The following is a 12,128-nucleotide window of genomic DNA, read 5'->3' as shown; positions in this document are numbered from 1 at the left end:
CGCTCAGGCCGCGGGGAGGCGCAGGAGGACTCCGGGCCGGGCTCGCGCGCGCCGCCTGCCTGCCTGGGAACGGGCGAGACCCGCGGCGGGCCCGAGCCTGGCAGCGCTGCGCGGGCAGCGGGGGGGACCACCTCGGGGCTGTTCCGCCGGGGAAAGGACTTTGCACCACGCAGGTGGGGGAAGCAAAGGCAGCAGCGGGGCTGGAGCGAGCAGTGGCGCAGCCGGGGGAACTCCTCGCCACAGGATCCGGCAGCCTCCTGACTTTAGAAGCGGGCTGCATGGGAGAATCATGGTCAGAATGCCAGCTGCAGGGGAGGGCACCAGGACGCAGGTCTCTTGTGTGCCCACTGGGGCATCTGGTGGGCCGCTGTGAGATCCAGGAAGCTGGACTAGGTGGGTCTTTGGCCTGATCCAGCGCGCTCTTCTTAGGTTCTCATGTCAAGCGGGGGCTGGTCAGGGGGAGGCTCCCTGCAGCACTTGGCGCTTCGCACCCCTGCAGCTACGCCACTGGGCGCAAGATCTCGGTGCCTCTCGGAGCCCAGGCCTGGGCAGGTCTACTCGGAAGCAAGCCCCACGCTCGTCTCTGGAGCTTACTCCCGGGTAAGTGTGGACGGGATTGCAGCCTCGTTCTCCTCCTTATGACCAGCCAGGGCGGTCCGCACCGCCTCGAGGACCGGCAGCCGCCCCCTCCCTCGTCCCACCCCTCCCCTCCCCTCCCAGTCCGTGCCTGCGTACCCCTCCCGGCTGGGCAGAGCGCTGCAAGAGGCAAAGGCTCAGCTCGCGGCTGCTGAGTCCCCCGGAGCCTCTCCTGGGCGCGCGGGCTTCGTCCCAGCCCGGCCGTCGTGCGCGAGAGGAGCGGGCAGGACTTGAACCCAGAACCGCGCAGGGGCTCCGCCGCTCCCTGTCCTCGCGTCCCGGAGCCGTCCTGCAGTGGAAGGAGTCGTGAATCACATGCTGAGAGGTCTGCCTGGTGAGGGGGGGGGGGTCGTCTTGCTCCCTTTAGCTTCTCCAAAGGCCCCCCCCCCACTCAGAGGGCTCCAACTTCTCTTTTGCAAATCCTGCTCCCGCTTCGGTTTGGTGCGCTCAGTGGTGTAGCTGGAGGGGGGCAAAGCACTAAGTCTTGCGGGGAGTCTCACCACAGTGTGCAAGCTGCTCTTCCCCCTTGGAGCCATTGGGGGGAAACCAAATGGAGGCAAATGTGCATCTTCTGGTGGACCAGGAAAGATGTTGGGGAGGGGGGAGCAGCCAGGCAGTCTGTTAAAAGGGGCAGAGTGGGGGAAATAAAGAGATGTGGGCCTCATCCTGCTTGTCCCAGGGCTGTGGGGCACATGGGAAGAGAGTTTCCAGTCAAGGCCTAGGAGAGGGGGTAAAGGGGGTAATTTGTACCCAGGCCAGAAAGGGCACCCAGGACTGGAGCCAAAGGAGGGGCCCAGAAATGACCTGGAATCTGAATCATCATCATCGTCATTATTATTATTATTAACAGTATTTATATACCGCTTTTCAACTAAAAGTTCACAAAGCGGTTTACAAAGAAAATCAAATGGCTCCCCGTCCCAAAAGGGCTCACAATCTAAAAAAGATGCAAAAGAACACCAGCAGGCAGCCACCAGAAAAGACACTGCTGGGGTGAGGAGGGCCAGTTACTCTCCCCCTGCACCCACTAGCAGGAGCACCCACTAGCAAAAGTGCCTCTTACCCAATTAGCAGGGCAAATTGAGAGACATTTTCCAGTCTCTCCCAGACTCACTAGTTATGATCAGGCCAAAGGCCCATCTAGTCCAGCTTTCTGCATCTCCGAGTGGCCCACCAAATGCCCAGGGAGCACCCAAGACAACAGGCACAACCTGCGTTCTGGTGCCCTCCTGCTTCTGGCAATCAGAGGCAGCCTGCCTCTAAAACCAAGCGCTTGCACAGACTTCTATGACTTTTAACCACACTGCCCATGTGGGATGCTGGGGACATTACCGTGGGCACATGTCATACAGGCCAGGCCCAGGAACGCATGCAGTCCTTAACAGTGTCACATCTGGGAGGAAGCTGGCCTGCTGCAGTAGCTCCTTGGCTTGTGGATCTGCTTCCCATGAAGGAGCGTAGAGGAGCTCCGGGACACAGCTGCTGCAGAAGCCAGTGTTGGGGCACGCAGGACACTCTCCATCCTGGTGTGACCCTGAGTACGATGCTCCTCGTCTCCTGCAGTGATTTGCTATATTTTAATATATAGCAAGACTGAGAGAGAGACTGGGTTAGGTTTTCCGTATGACTGTCCCTTGCTGCCAACGCTGGGCAGGCAGGTAGACCTGAGCTCTGCATTGGGATGACTGGTAGACCTGCACTCCAGACTATTCCAGCTGTTGCCACTTCCCCCTGCCTGTTGCCCCCGTTCTGCCCACCCCATGGCCACCCCCCACTCTGTTTCACCTCCTCCCTCTTTGGGAAGGGACCCAAAAGATAAAAGTACCCACTGATAAAATTCCTCTCAGAGGCCCTGTTTCCGGTTACAGGAGGAAGTGAACTACAGCTGTGTTTGAGGGATAATGAGATTCCCACCCCTTTTTGTCTCTCTTGCAGTGGGCAGGATGGCATCCCTGCTACCTTCTGGATGGTCTCCTCCTTGGGCTGGAGTGGAAGCAGCATCTATGAAGTCTGCTCAGGTAGGAGAAGTATGATTGTGGAGGTGTGGAAGGAATAACTTTTGAGTGCCTTGTTCTTTGTTACAGGACTTGAAATAACATCCCCCCCCCCAAATTATCTGGTGCTGCATGATCTCCAAAGATGCTCCCTTGAATGGATCCAGCTCCTCCTCACTTGTAGCAGAGGTTGGGGTGCTGGCTGGTCCACCAGCTCAGAGTTGCCAATTGATTCTGTTCACCTTGCATGCTTTATAGACAAGAATGCTCCTGTGTGAGTGACAGCCTCTCCTACAAGGGTGTCTGGTAGCCCTGCCTGGTTACTGGGCATCTACTGGGCATCTACTGAACTACTGGTACTTTCAACAAGATCCACACGTTTTCTCATAGCAGGGCCCCCATGTAGGGTTGTTGCCTGGCCAGATATTGGCTGCCTAGCAAATCTGTGGCTTCGTTTCTCCTTCAGTGCCTGTGTGCAACATTCCTGTTTGCTGCTCCACAGAGCTCTGCTTTTCTCTGAGCCTTGGCACTCTGTCAGGGTCACTAGAGGTGAAAACCTAGTGCAAGTATCAAGCAGTCTACACCTGCTCAGGGGTATCCAACCTGTGGAGAGCCAGAATGCTTGTGAACAGGTGGGAAACCTATGCAAGTTTCCAGAAGTCAGGGCTCCTCACTGCTAAGCCCCTTCTTAGATGTGAGTAGGAAGAGCTTCTCCGTGATCTGCAGTGGGCATCTGCAAATGTTTGGACAGGGAGGGGTGAGACTGCACTTTTACAGAAGACAGTAGTCCTTCCAATTAATGCAGTGTTCTGTTCTTTGCTAGCGTTCAACATGTACATTTGCGAGCAAAATTGTGTCAAGGCATTCTCTGTGTTGAGACAACATTTTCTTCTCCTCTCAGGACTGGGTGTGCTTTGAGGAGGTGGTTGTGTATTTCACGGAGGAGGAGTGGGAGCTGCTGGATCCAGACCAAAAGGCTCTGTACAAGGAAGTCATGCTGGAGAATTACAGGATTGTGACCTCTCTGGGTAAGACCATCCTTTCCGAGGCTAAACATTCTGAATATGTTTATTGATCACAATAAGAATTTCCCCCATGGAAAGTGGGGGAGGTGCTGGATCAGATCCATGGACATCCCAAGTGTCTCTTTCCTGTTCAAATAAGTCTTGTGATTGGCATACCTGGCTCTTTCTTGGATCCTCCTTGCTTTACACTGTAAAGGAGTGTAACAAAGGCCAGGTTAGGCAACTCCACCCCCGTAATTGTCAAGAGCTTCCATTTAGGAGGAGGATGTAAGAACTACTTCCCTGATCAGGCATCACAGTATCTTGATCTGCTGACACTCTAAAATTCTGCCTGTAATCCAGGCACTTGTGGTGGGTGGGAAGGCAGAACCTCCCCCCCCCCCCAAAGTGCTTTGAAAACCACCACACAGCTGTTATTTTGCAAGGATGCACAAAAAGCACAGGATGGCAGTGCTTTTTGAAGGACTCCAGTGGGAAGGCTTTGCCTCCCCACCCATCTCAAGTCTCTGCTGTAACCCTCCTAAAGGCTCCTCCTAACTCTTTATCATGCAAACATGCCAGTAATGAAAGCCACCACCCTTGAGTATCTGCAAACTTACTTGATCCTCCCCCCAGGCAAAAGGGCCTGAATACAACAGACATTTCCCAAAATACTCAGGTCTTATTTAAGGCATCTGGATTGTAGGCTAAGCATGTCCTTGAATCTCCCAAGCCATACCCATCACCAAAAACTCATTTGAAAAAGTTTGCAGTATTTAGAGAAACAAAGTTTTCAAAAGATAAAAGCCCTAAGAGAGAACACACAGAACTAAAAATAACAAAAGCCTAAACAGTCCTGATTTAATCAACTACTAACGCAAAATCCATGGAATGGGTTGTCAATTAGAAAAATGCAGCATTTAGTAGATTTTCACTCCTTTTTCCAGGCCTGCTGTCCAGAAGTTGGAGCCTGGAGGTCTGCATAGAAAAGACAAATGGCAAGACCCCCCCCCTCCCCCCACACACACACACACAAAGGTGACTTAAGAAAAAATGCTTCATTTCCACCAAGGACCTGCTAGGAAAAAAATCGCCTAGCTCCTGATTCTGATTCTCAGCTATGCTCAGCCTCATTTCTTAGTTTGCTGCATCCCTGGTGTCTTGGGACAAACAAGGCAGAAATGAGCTGCTTCTAAAACTCACAGCCCTTTTAACCATTTGATGTTTAATCTAACTTAATATTTATTTGAGCCACTCAAGGCCACAAACCTGAAGGACACCTTTGAGGTGGAATGAACCAGAGCATCCCCTAGACTCAAACCAGCTTCCAGGTTATCCGTCCAGATTCGCGTTACCTGTGCCCATTTCTGTCTCCAACCCCCTGACCCTCTGAATTCAGTAAAGTGTCCCCCACCTCATTCCTGAGTCAGAGCCCGTCAACTGTGCTTTCACCCTCCATCTTACCAGATGTTCGTCTCACACCCCCACGAATCTTCATAGACCTAGCATATTTAACTAAAATATTACCTACCCAACCCCATCTCTCTACAAAGAGGCTCTCTCTCCCCATTTAAGCTGCATTGCTAAGGTTTCTCTGCCCTCCCTCCTGCCCACCATAAATCACCCTCTGAGAGAGGTGTTTTGAGCTGTGCTTTGAGAGGTGTTTTGAACATTTGTTTGTTTGATTAATTGATTTGTAATCTACTGTTCTCCCCGAAGGGCATCCAAGGCAGCTAACAATCAGTAAATAAAATACATAATACAAAAATAATAAAATATAGATAAAAACTATAAAAACAATGTTAAAACAGACAATATAAAATGCAAAGCAACCAGCATTAAAATGTACCAAGAAAAACATTAAATAAATTCATAAAAAGCAGCCATTATAGGGCCTCAAAGTCTTTCGTAAACAAAAATGTCTTCAGGCCTTGCCGGAAAGTTAATAAAGAGGAAGGTCTCCTCAGCTCAACGGGGAGGGAATTGCATAAAGTAGGCATTGCCACTGAGAAGGCCCTGTTTCTGGCTGCCATCCCCCTAACCTCTCTCAATGGTGGCACAACCAATAGGGCCCCCTCTGATGACCTCAGAGAATAGACCGGATTGTACGGAAGAAGGTGGTCTCTCAAATACGCTGGTCACCAGTCATTTAGGGCTTTAAAGGTCAAAACCAGCAATTTGAATTGGACCCGGAAACGAACCAGCAGGCAGTGCAACTGCCAGAGCAGCGGCATGACAGAGTCAAACTGCTGTCTCCAGCAACTACATGAGCTGCTGCATTCCATGCTAGCTGTAACTTCTGGACTGTCTTCAGGGGCAGCCTCATGTAGAGCGCATTAAAGTAATTATTCTTGATGTCACTATGGCATGGACCACTGTGGCCAGATCCAACTACGATAGATACGGCCGCAGCTGTTGCACCAGCTGAAGCTGGACAAAGGCACTCCTGGCCACAGTCAACACCTGGGCATCCAGCAGCAGCTGTGAGTCCAGGATAATCTCCAAGCTGCGAACCTGCTCCTTCACTGGGAGTGCAACCCCATTTAGAGCAGGGCAATAATTCAACACCCACATCATGGATTTCTGAACCAAGAGGACCTCTGTTGTCAGGATTTAATTTCAGCTTGTTCACCTTCATCCAGATCCCAACTGGCTCCAGGACAGACAGCCACCCTGGTATCTAGTGGAAAGGAGCTGAGTGTCATCCACATACTGATGGCACCCAATGCCAAATCCCTGAATGACCTCTCCCAGCGTTTTTGTGAATATATTAAATAATGTGGGGGACAGTTTAGAACCCTGTGGCACCCTACACCCCAAGGGCCAGGGTGCTGAACAAGTCCCCCAATACCACCATCTGGGTTCTGTTGGCCAAGAAGAAGTGCAATCACTGCAAGACAGTATCCCTAATCCCCAACTCAGCCAACTGTCCCAGAAGGACACCATGGTTGATAGTGTCGAAATAAGCTGAGAGGTCCAAAAGAACTAGTGAGGATGCACTCCCTTCGTCCAGCCCTCTGCATAGGTCCTTCAGAGGACCTTCAGACAGCAGATGACCTTCAGAGCCTGGTCTGAAGCCAGATTGAAAAGGATTCGGATAATCTGCTTCATCCAGGACCCTCTGGAGCTTCTTTGTTGCTTGTCTTCTTTGTTTCAGGTCACAGTGTTCAATTAATTTGGCCCCTGCTTTGCATGATGGGAAGTTTGCATCCAATGGATCAGGGATTTTGAATATGTTTCTTCTCATGGCACACTGACCTTTATGGTCTTCACCTCTTGTGATGTCACTTCTAGCTTCTGGTAGACTATTCTGGGTTCTGTTTCTAGGGAAACTGTCTGTAGTAATGAATTATCTGTCCCTTTTCCTCTTCTGCAATTCATTACCATAGGCAGTTGCTCTAGAAACAGAGCTGCAGAACCCAAGTTTTTCAACAATTTTCAAAAATTGCTACTAGGAAAGGACACTGGTCCAAGACCAGCAGGTGGAAGGTTGATGTGAGGCAGAAATATGATAGAAACGGTGACTCTGTAGGCTAAGAAAGGTTTTCTGCAGGAGCATGATGGGTCAGAATGGGAGAAGATGACCCTCCAGTGAGGCCCACCCCTCTCAGGCATTTTTGGGTGAGAACGAGTGCCCGTCAAGCTGACATGAAGACAGATGAAACTTCTCTGACGAAATTAAATGTTAAATTTCCACCTGCTTTTTCTCCCTTTCTTGCCATCTGCTTTCTTTGCCTTTCAGCTGGGGGAATGGCATCGGTGTTGCCTTCTAGTTCATATCTTCTTGTGGGAAGAGAAGAAATGGCTCCTAAGAAGGTAAGCGACAGATCACCAGGGAATCAGATACGCAGTGGAGGCCACCCCCTTTCTCTGTGGGGCATGAAGGAATATTCCTGTCCTGGAGCTGCAAATGATCAAAGCTTCCTACTCAGAAGGATGTGAACTCAGTTGATCCCCTTGCACAGAAAGATTGCTGGGGTGGCAGCAAAGTGGCCCCTCAGTTGGGCCCCTTTAGGGAACTGAGGTCCCTGTTTCAAGGTGGATGAGACCATCCATTTTATGAAGCAAGGTTCACTGTGCACATCCTTTCTGGTGTTTTGCCTCTAGGCCCTCCTCGTTCCCATCCAGAGGGGGACCTTTGCACTATCTCAAACACCTCCAGCTCTGGCTGGAAGAACTGCTGACTTCAGAAGGTGTGAAACCTCCTCAGTCCACACAAGTGCTCAGGGGGCTGGATTAGCATTGCAGGCCTTTTGGTGGCCTTAGAGTGGTCCAGAAGATGCTCAGTTCTTGTGAATGGCTCCGTTCTTTGATCTAATAAATGGATGTCTTAAATACTGGGCAATATTTGACAAGATATGACCAGATAAATTTTACCTACCTGCTCTACAACTGTCCACACACTCTGATCTGTCTACTCGGAAGCAAGCCCCACTGCATTCAATGGGACTTACTCCCATGTAAGCATGAATAGGATTGCAGCCTTTGTCTCCCGAAGAAAGACACACACTTTCTTCTTCAGATGCAAGGGATGGCACTGGGATGTGGGTCTCTTGTTGTCTTGTGTGCTCCCTGGGGCATTTGGTGGGCCGCTGTGAGATAGAAGAAGCTGGACTAGGTGGACCTATGGCCTGATCCAGCAGGGCTGTTCTTAGGAGGACAAGTGTCTGTGCTGTGCGGGGGAGTTCTTTGTGAAAAGCAACTATTTTCCTCTTTCAGGGCGTAGTGACTTTGGATGAGGTGGTCGTGCATTTCACGAAGGACGAGTGGGCTCTGCTGAATCCAGACCAACGAATGTTATACATGGAAGTCATGCTGCTGAATTGCAGGATAGTAGCCTCTCTGGGTAAGCCGTTACAAAACTTTTTGGCTCTTTCTCATTCCACGTGGCTTGTAAACAGTTATGGATAAGTGTTTGGGGCACTTTATTCCTTTAAGTGGCTTTTGCAGAGGTTGTCATCTTGTTCTTAACTGTGGATTCCTTCTTTTAATTGAGCTGAAACTGGAAACCACTTCCTGCTTTTGAAGCAGGATGCAGATGCGTGAAACAACCTGGAATGGCTCAAGCCTGAATGTGCCATCTTGAGTTTGTTTTACTGTGTGATGAACAGTGGACTTTGGAAGCTTTAGGCAGAGAACCTGATCCCACCAGGATCATAGAATTTGTTTCTCAGTGAAATAAAGCAGAACCGGATCTGTATACCAGGAGCCTGAATGGAATCCCTGAACACAGACAGTGATAACCAGTTCAGTAACTGGACAGTCCATGTTCTGAGTGTTTTATCTGGCTGAATAGAGTTTACCTCTCGGTATTGGAGAGGGTTGTGCAGGCTGCTTTGGAATGCCTGGATAGTTCATAGTCTGAAGAAACTAGTCTTTCTTTCTCTTCCAATATAGTTCCCAAACCTGAACTCATTTCCTGGCTGGAAGGAGGACAAGATCCATTTTTTCTGGACTTGGATGAAGAGGAGAAATCACCAGGTATGTCTACATTTGACCCCCTTTCTGTCTGGTAATTTGTGGTGTTTCCTTGAAGCGCCAATTTTTCAACCGGTGTGTTGCGAAAAGTTCCCAGGAGTTTGGAGTGCAGTGGTTGAAAATCACTGAAAAACTCTTGCAGGTTCTGTGACTCTGTTTCTAGGGCAGTAAAGTCTGTAGCAAAGAATTATCTGTCCCTCTTCCACTAGTGGAGGAAGCCAAAGTGGCCTGGCACTCAAAGTGTAGGTTAGTAAGTTGCACTAAACACATGTAGAACTGGGCCACTTCCTAAACCACCACAGCTCCTTTTCCCTTCCTCTCCCAACAAGTCTTTAAATGACACCAGGAGAGGCACAGGAGTTTCTTAGCTCACTATATTGTTAAGGAACTTGGTTCAGTTAGGAAGACTTATTTCTTATTCCTGATGGACATTCTCAGTATATGTATTCCATGCACTGAGCTTTGCGTATGAATAACAATAATAACTCAGTATTTATATACCGCCTTTCTGGTCATCGGATGACTTTATTCAAGGCGGTTTATATAGGCAGGCGTTTCTAAATCCCTCAAGGGGATTTTTACAATTATAGAGGTTCTTTCTTTCAAGAACCAACAACATTTCAGAATGGATCCTCCTGGTTTGGTCTCACTTCTGGCCTCCGGTTCTCCCACGCAGGCTGACAAGCAGCTCCATCTCTCTCATGGAGGGCAGCCAAGACACTTCTTGCTCACACCCAGAGCAGGTGGAATCACTCAGTTTGGCTTGTCAGCTGCTTCAAGGTCTCACTGTTCTCAGCCATTCAGGGAGCTGCTGGTGTCCTCGAACTGGCGACCTTCTGATGTTTATCTTATCTGATGTTAGCCTCAGAGGCTAACTGAGGCTCTACCCTCTAGACCAGACCTCCTGCCCTTGCTGTTCCTCTCACATTCTGTAGCCATTTAGGTCCATTCTTCTCACTTCTGGGTTCCATTTTTACTTCTGGCCCTGGGTGTCTTTTTCGTACCTCAATACTTAATAGTTGATCAGTTGACATACTTGGGGAGAGTGCTTTCTCTGGTGTTACTGCTTTAGTGAGTCATCCCAGCACTTTACAGAACAATGATAACTGCTACTATCTCTTCCATACCATCATTTTTTTTCTTCTGCTCTCTAAGCCAACACAGGAGAGAAACCCTACAAATGCCTGGAGTGTGGAAAGAGCTTCACCCAGCACACCTGCCTTGCATCACATCAGAAAATCCACACAGAGGAGAAATCATATAAATGCCCTGAATGTGGAAAGAGCTTCAGCCACAGAAGAAGTCTTACTTCCCATCAACGAACCCACAAAGCAATGAAACCATATAGCTGCTTGAAATGTGAAAAGAGCTTCAGTGAGAGAGCAATTCTTGCTTCACATGAAAGAATCCATACGGGGGAGAAACCATATAAATGCCCCAAGTGTGGAGAGAGATTTGCTTATAGCACAGACCTTGCCTTGCACAAAAAAATCCATAAAGAAAAGAATCCCTATCGCTGCTTGGAGTGTGGAAAGAGCTTTGGTAATATCACAAGCTTAAATGTACATTACAGAATCCACACTGGGGAGAAACCATTTGAATGCTTGGAATGTGGAAAACGCTTCACGCAGAGCTCAACGTTGATTGGACATCAACGAACCCACACAGCTGTAAAACCATATAAGTGCTTGGAGTGTGGAAAGAGTTTCAATCAGAGCACCACCCTCACTGCACATCAGAGAATCCACACTGGAGAGAAGCCATATAAGTGCTCTGAGTGTGGGGAGAGTTTCACTCTGAGCACAAGCCTCACTTCACATCAAAGAAGCCACACAGGGGAGAAACCATTTAAATGTTTAGAATGTGGAAAGAGCTTCACTTACAAGTCAAACCTGACTTCCCACCAAAAAATCCACACTGGAGAGAAAGCATATACCTGCTCAGAGTGTGGAAAGAGCTTCAGTCGGAGCACAACCCTGACTGAACATCACAGAACTCATACAGGGGAGAAGCCATATAAATGCATAGAGTGTGGGAAAAGTTTCAACTATAGTACACACCTTACTAAACATCAAAGAACACACACAGGATAAACTATATAAATGCTCAGAGTGTGGAAAAAACTTTGACAATGTGTACTTGCATTTGACCAAATAGAACACATTCCTGGAAAAACCTAAAGATCGGTTTTAGTAAAAACCCACAAATCCACAAGGTTTCCCTATCCCTGCAATGGTGCATAGAACTTTAAAATAAAGTTATATGCACCTTTGCTAAGGCAAGGAACCTTATGGATGTTACAGCACAGCTCAGAGGGCCACATTCAAGGTGTCTGGAACCCCTGTTGCTTTTCCCTGGACTGATAAACCAGGCATGGACTAATCTCTTTATAGTCAGTTCCAGAGAATTGTTGACACTCTTATACTTCAGAGTTCAAAGTAATAGTCATTTTCTCAGCTAAACTTCAGTTGAAAATAATTGAAGGGAAATAAACATTTTGAGCTATACTGGTATGAGTAAATTTAATCACTGGTGAGGCGAGGTGATGTGAATATCTTTGGCAGGGATCTATAGCTTCACTGTTATAAGAGTTACCTTTTGAAATGGTGGAAATGAGGCCTAGAGCTCTTCAGAAATGAAGCATAAAATTAGAAAGTTCCTGTTTTGCAAAGCACTTTGAGTGGAGCACCTTCCCTACATGGTGAGATTGCAACTCTGGGATTTTTTTGTTGAGGAAAAATAGTGACTACGGGGAGGAGTGAACATGATTAAGGTTTATAGCATTAGTTGCAATGCAGAGAAAGGGGAAAACAACAGTGGCAGAAGATTTGGGATGCAAGGCACCCATTGTCCCCTCTGATACCTCACAATCTGCTGCTGATGCCACCCTCATCTGGTGGCTTAATAGCAATGAAGGACAAATTCAGCACAGCTTGACTTGAGTCAAGTCACGAGTCTCCACCCCCTTTAAGTCATCTCAAAATCGAGTCCTAACAGGCAGACTTTCTGAGTCGCC

At 48.5% G+C, this 12,128-nt stretch overlaps 1 pseudogene; it reads left to right on the top strand.

The window, feature by feature from the left end:
• The first annotated feature begins 77 nt into the window (after positions 1-77).
• On the top strand, positions 78-11,590 carry LOC136640437 (zinc finger protein ZFP2-like; annotated as a pseudogene).
• The last annotated feature ends 538 nt before the right edge of the window (positions 11,591-12,128 follow it).

The sequence above is a fragment of the Tiliqua scincoides genome, chromosome 2 (assembly GCF_035046505.1).
Source record: "Tiliqua scincoides isolate rTilSci1 chromosome 2, rTilSci1.hap2, whole genome shotgun sequence".
Classification (NCBI taxonomy): domain Eukaryota; kingdom Metazoa; phylum Chordata; class Lepidosauria; order Squamata; family Scincidae; genus Tiliqua; species Tiliqua scincoides.
The sequence above is the reverse complement of the archived record's forward strand: the minus strand, read 5'-3'. Positions and strand labels throughout refer to the sequence as shown.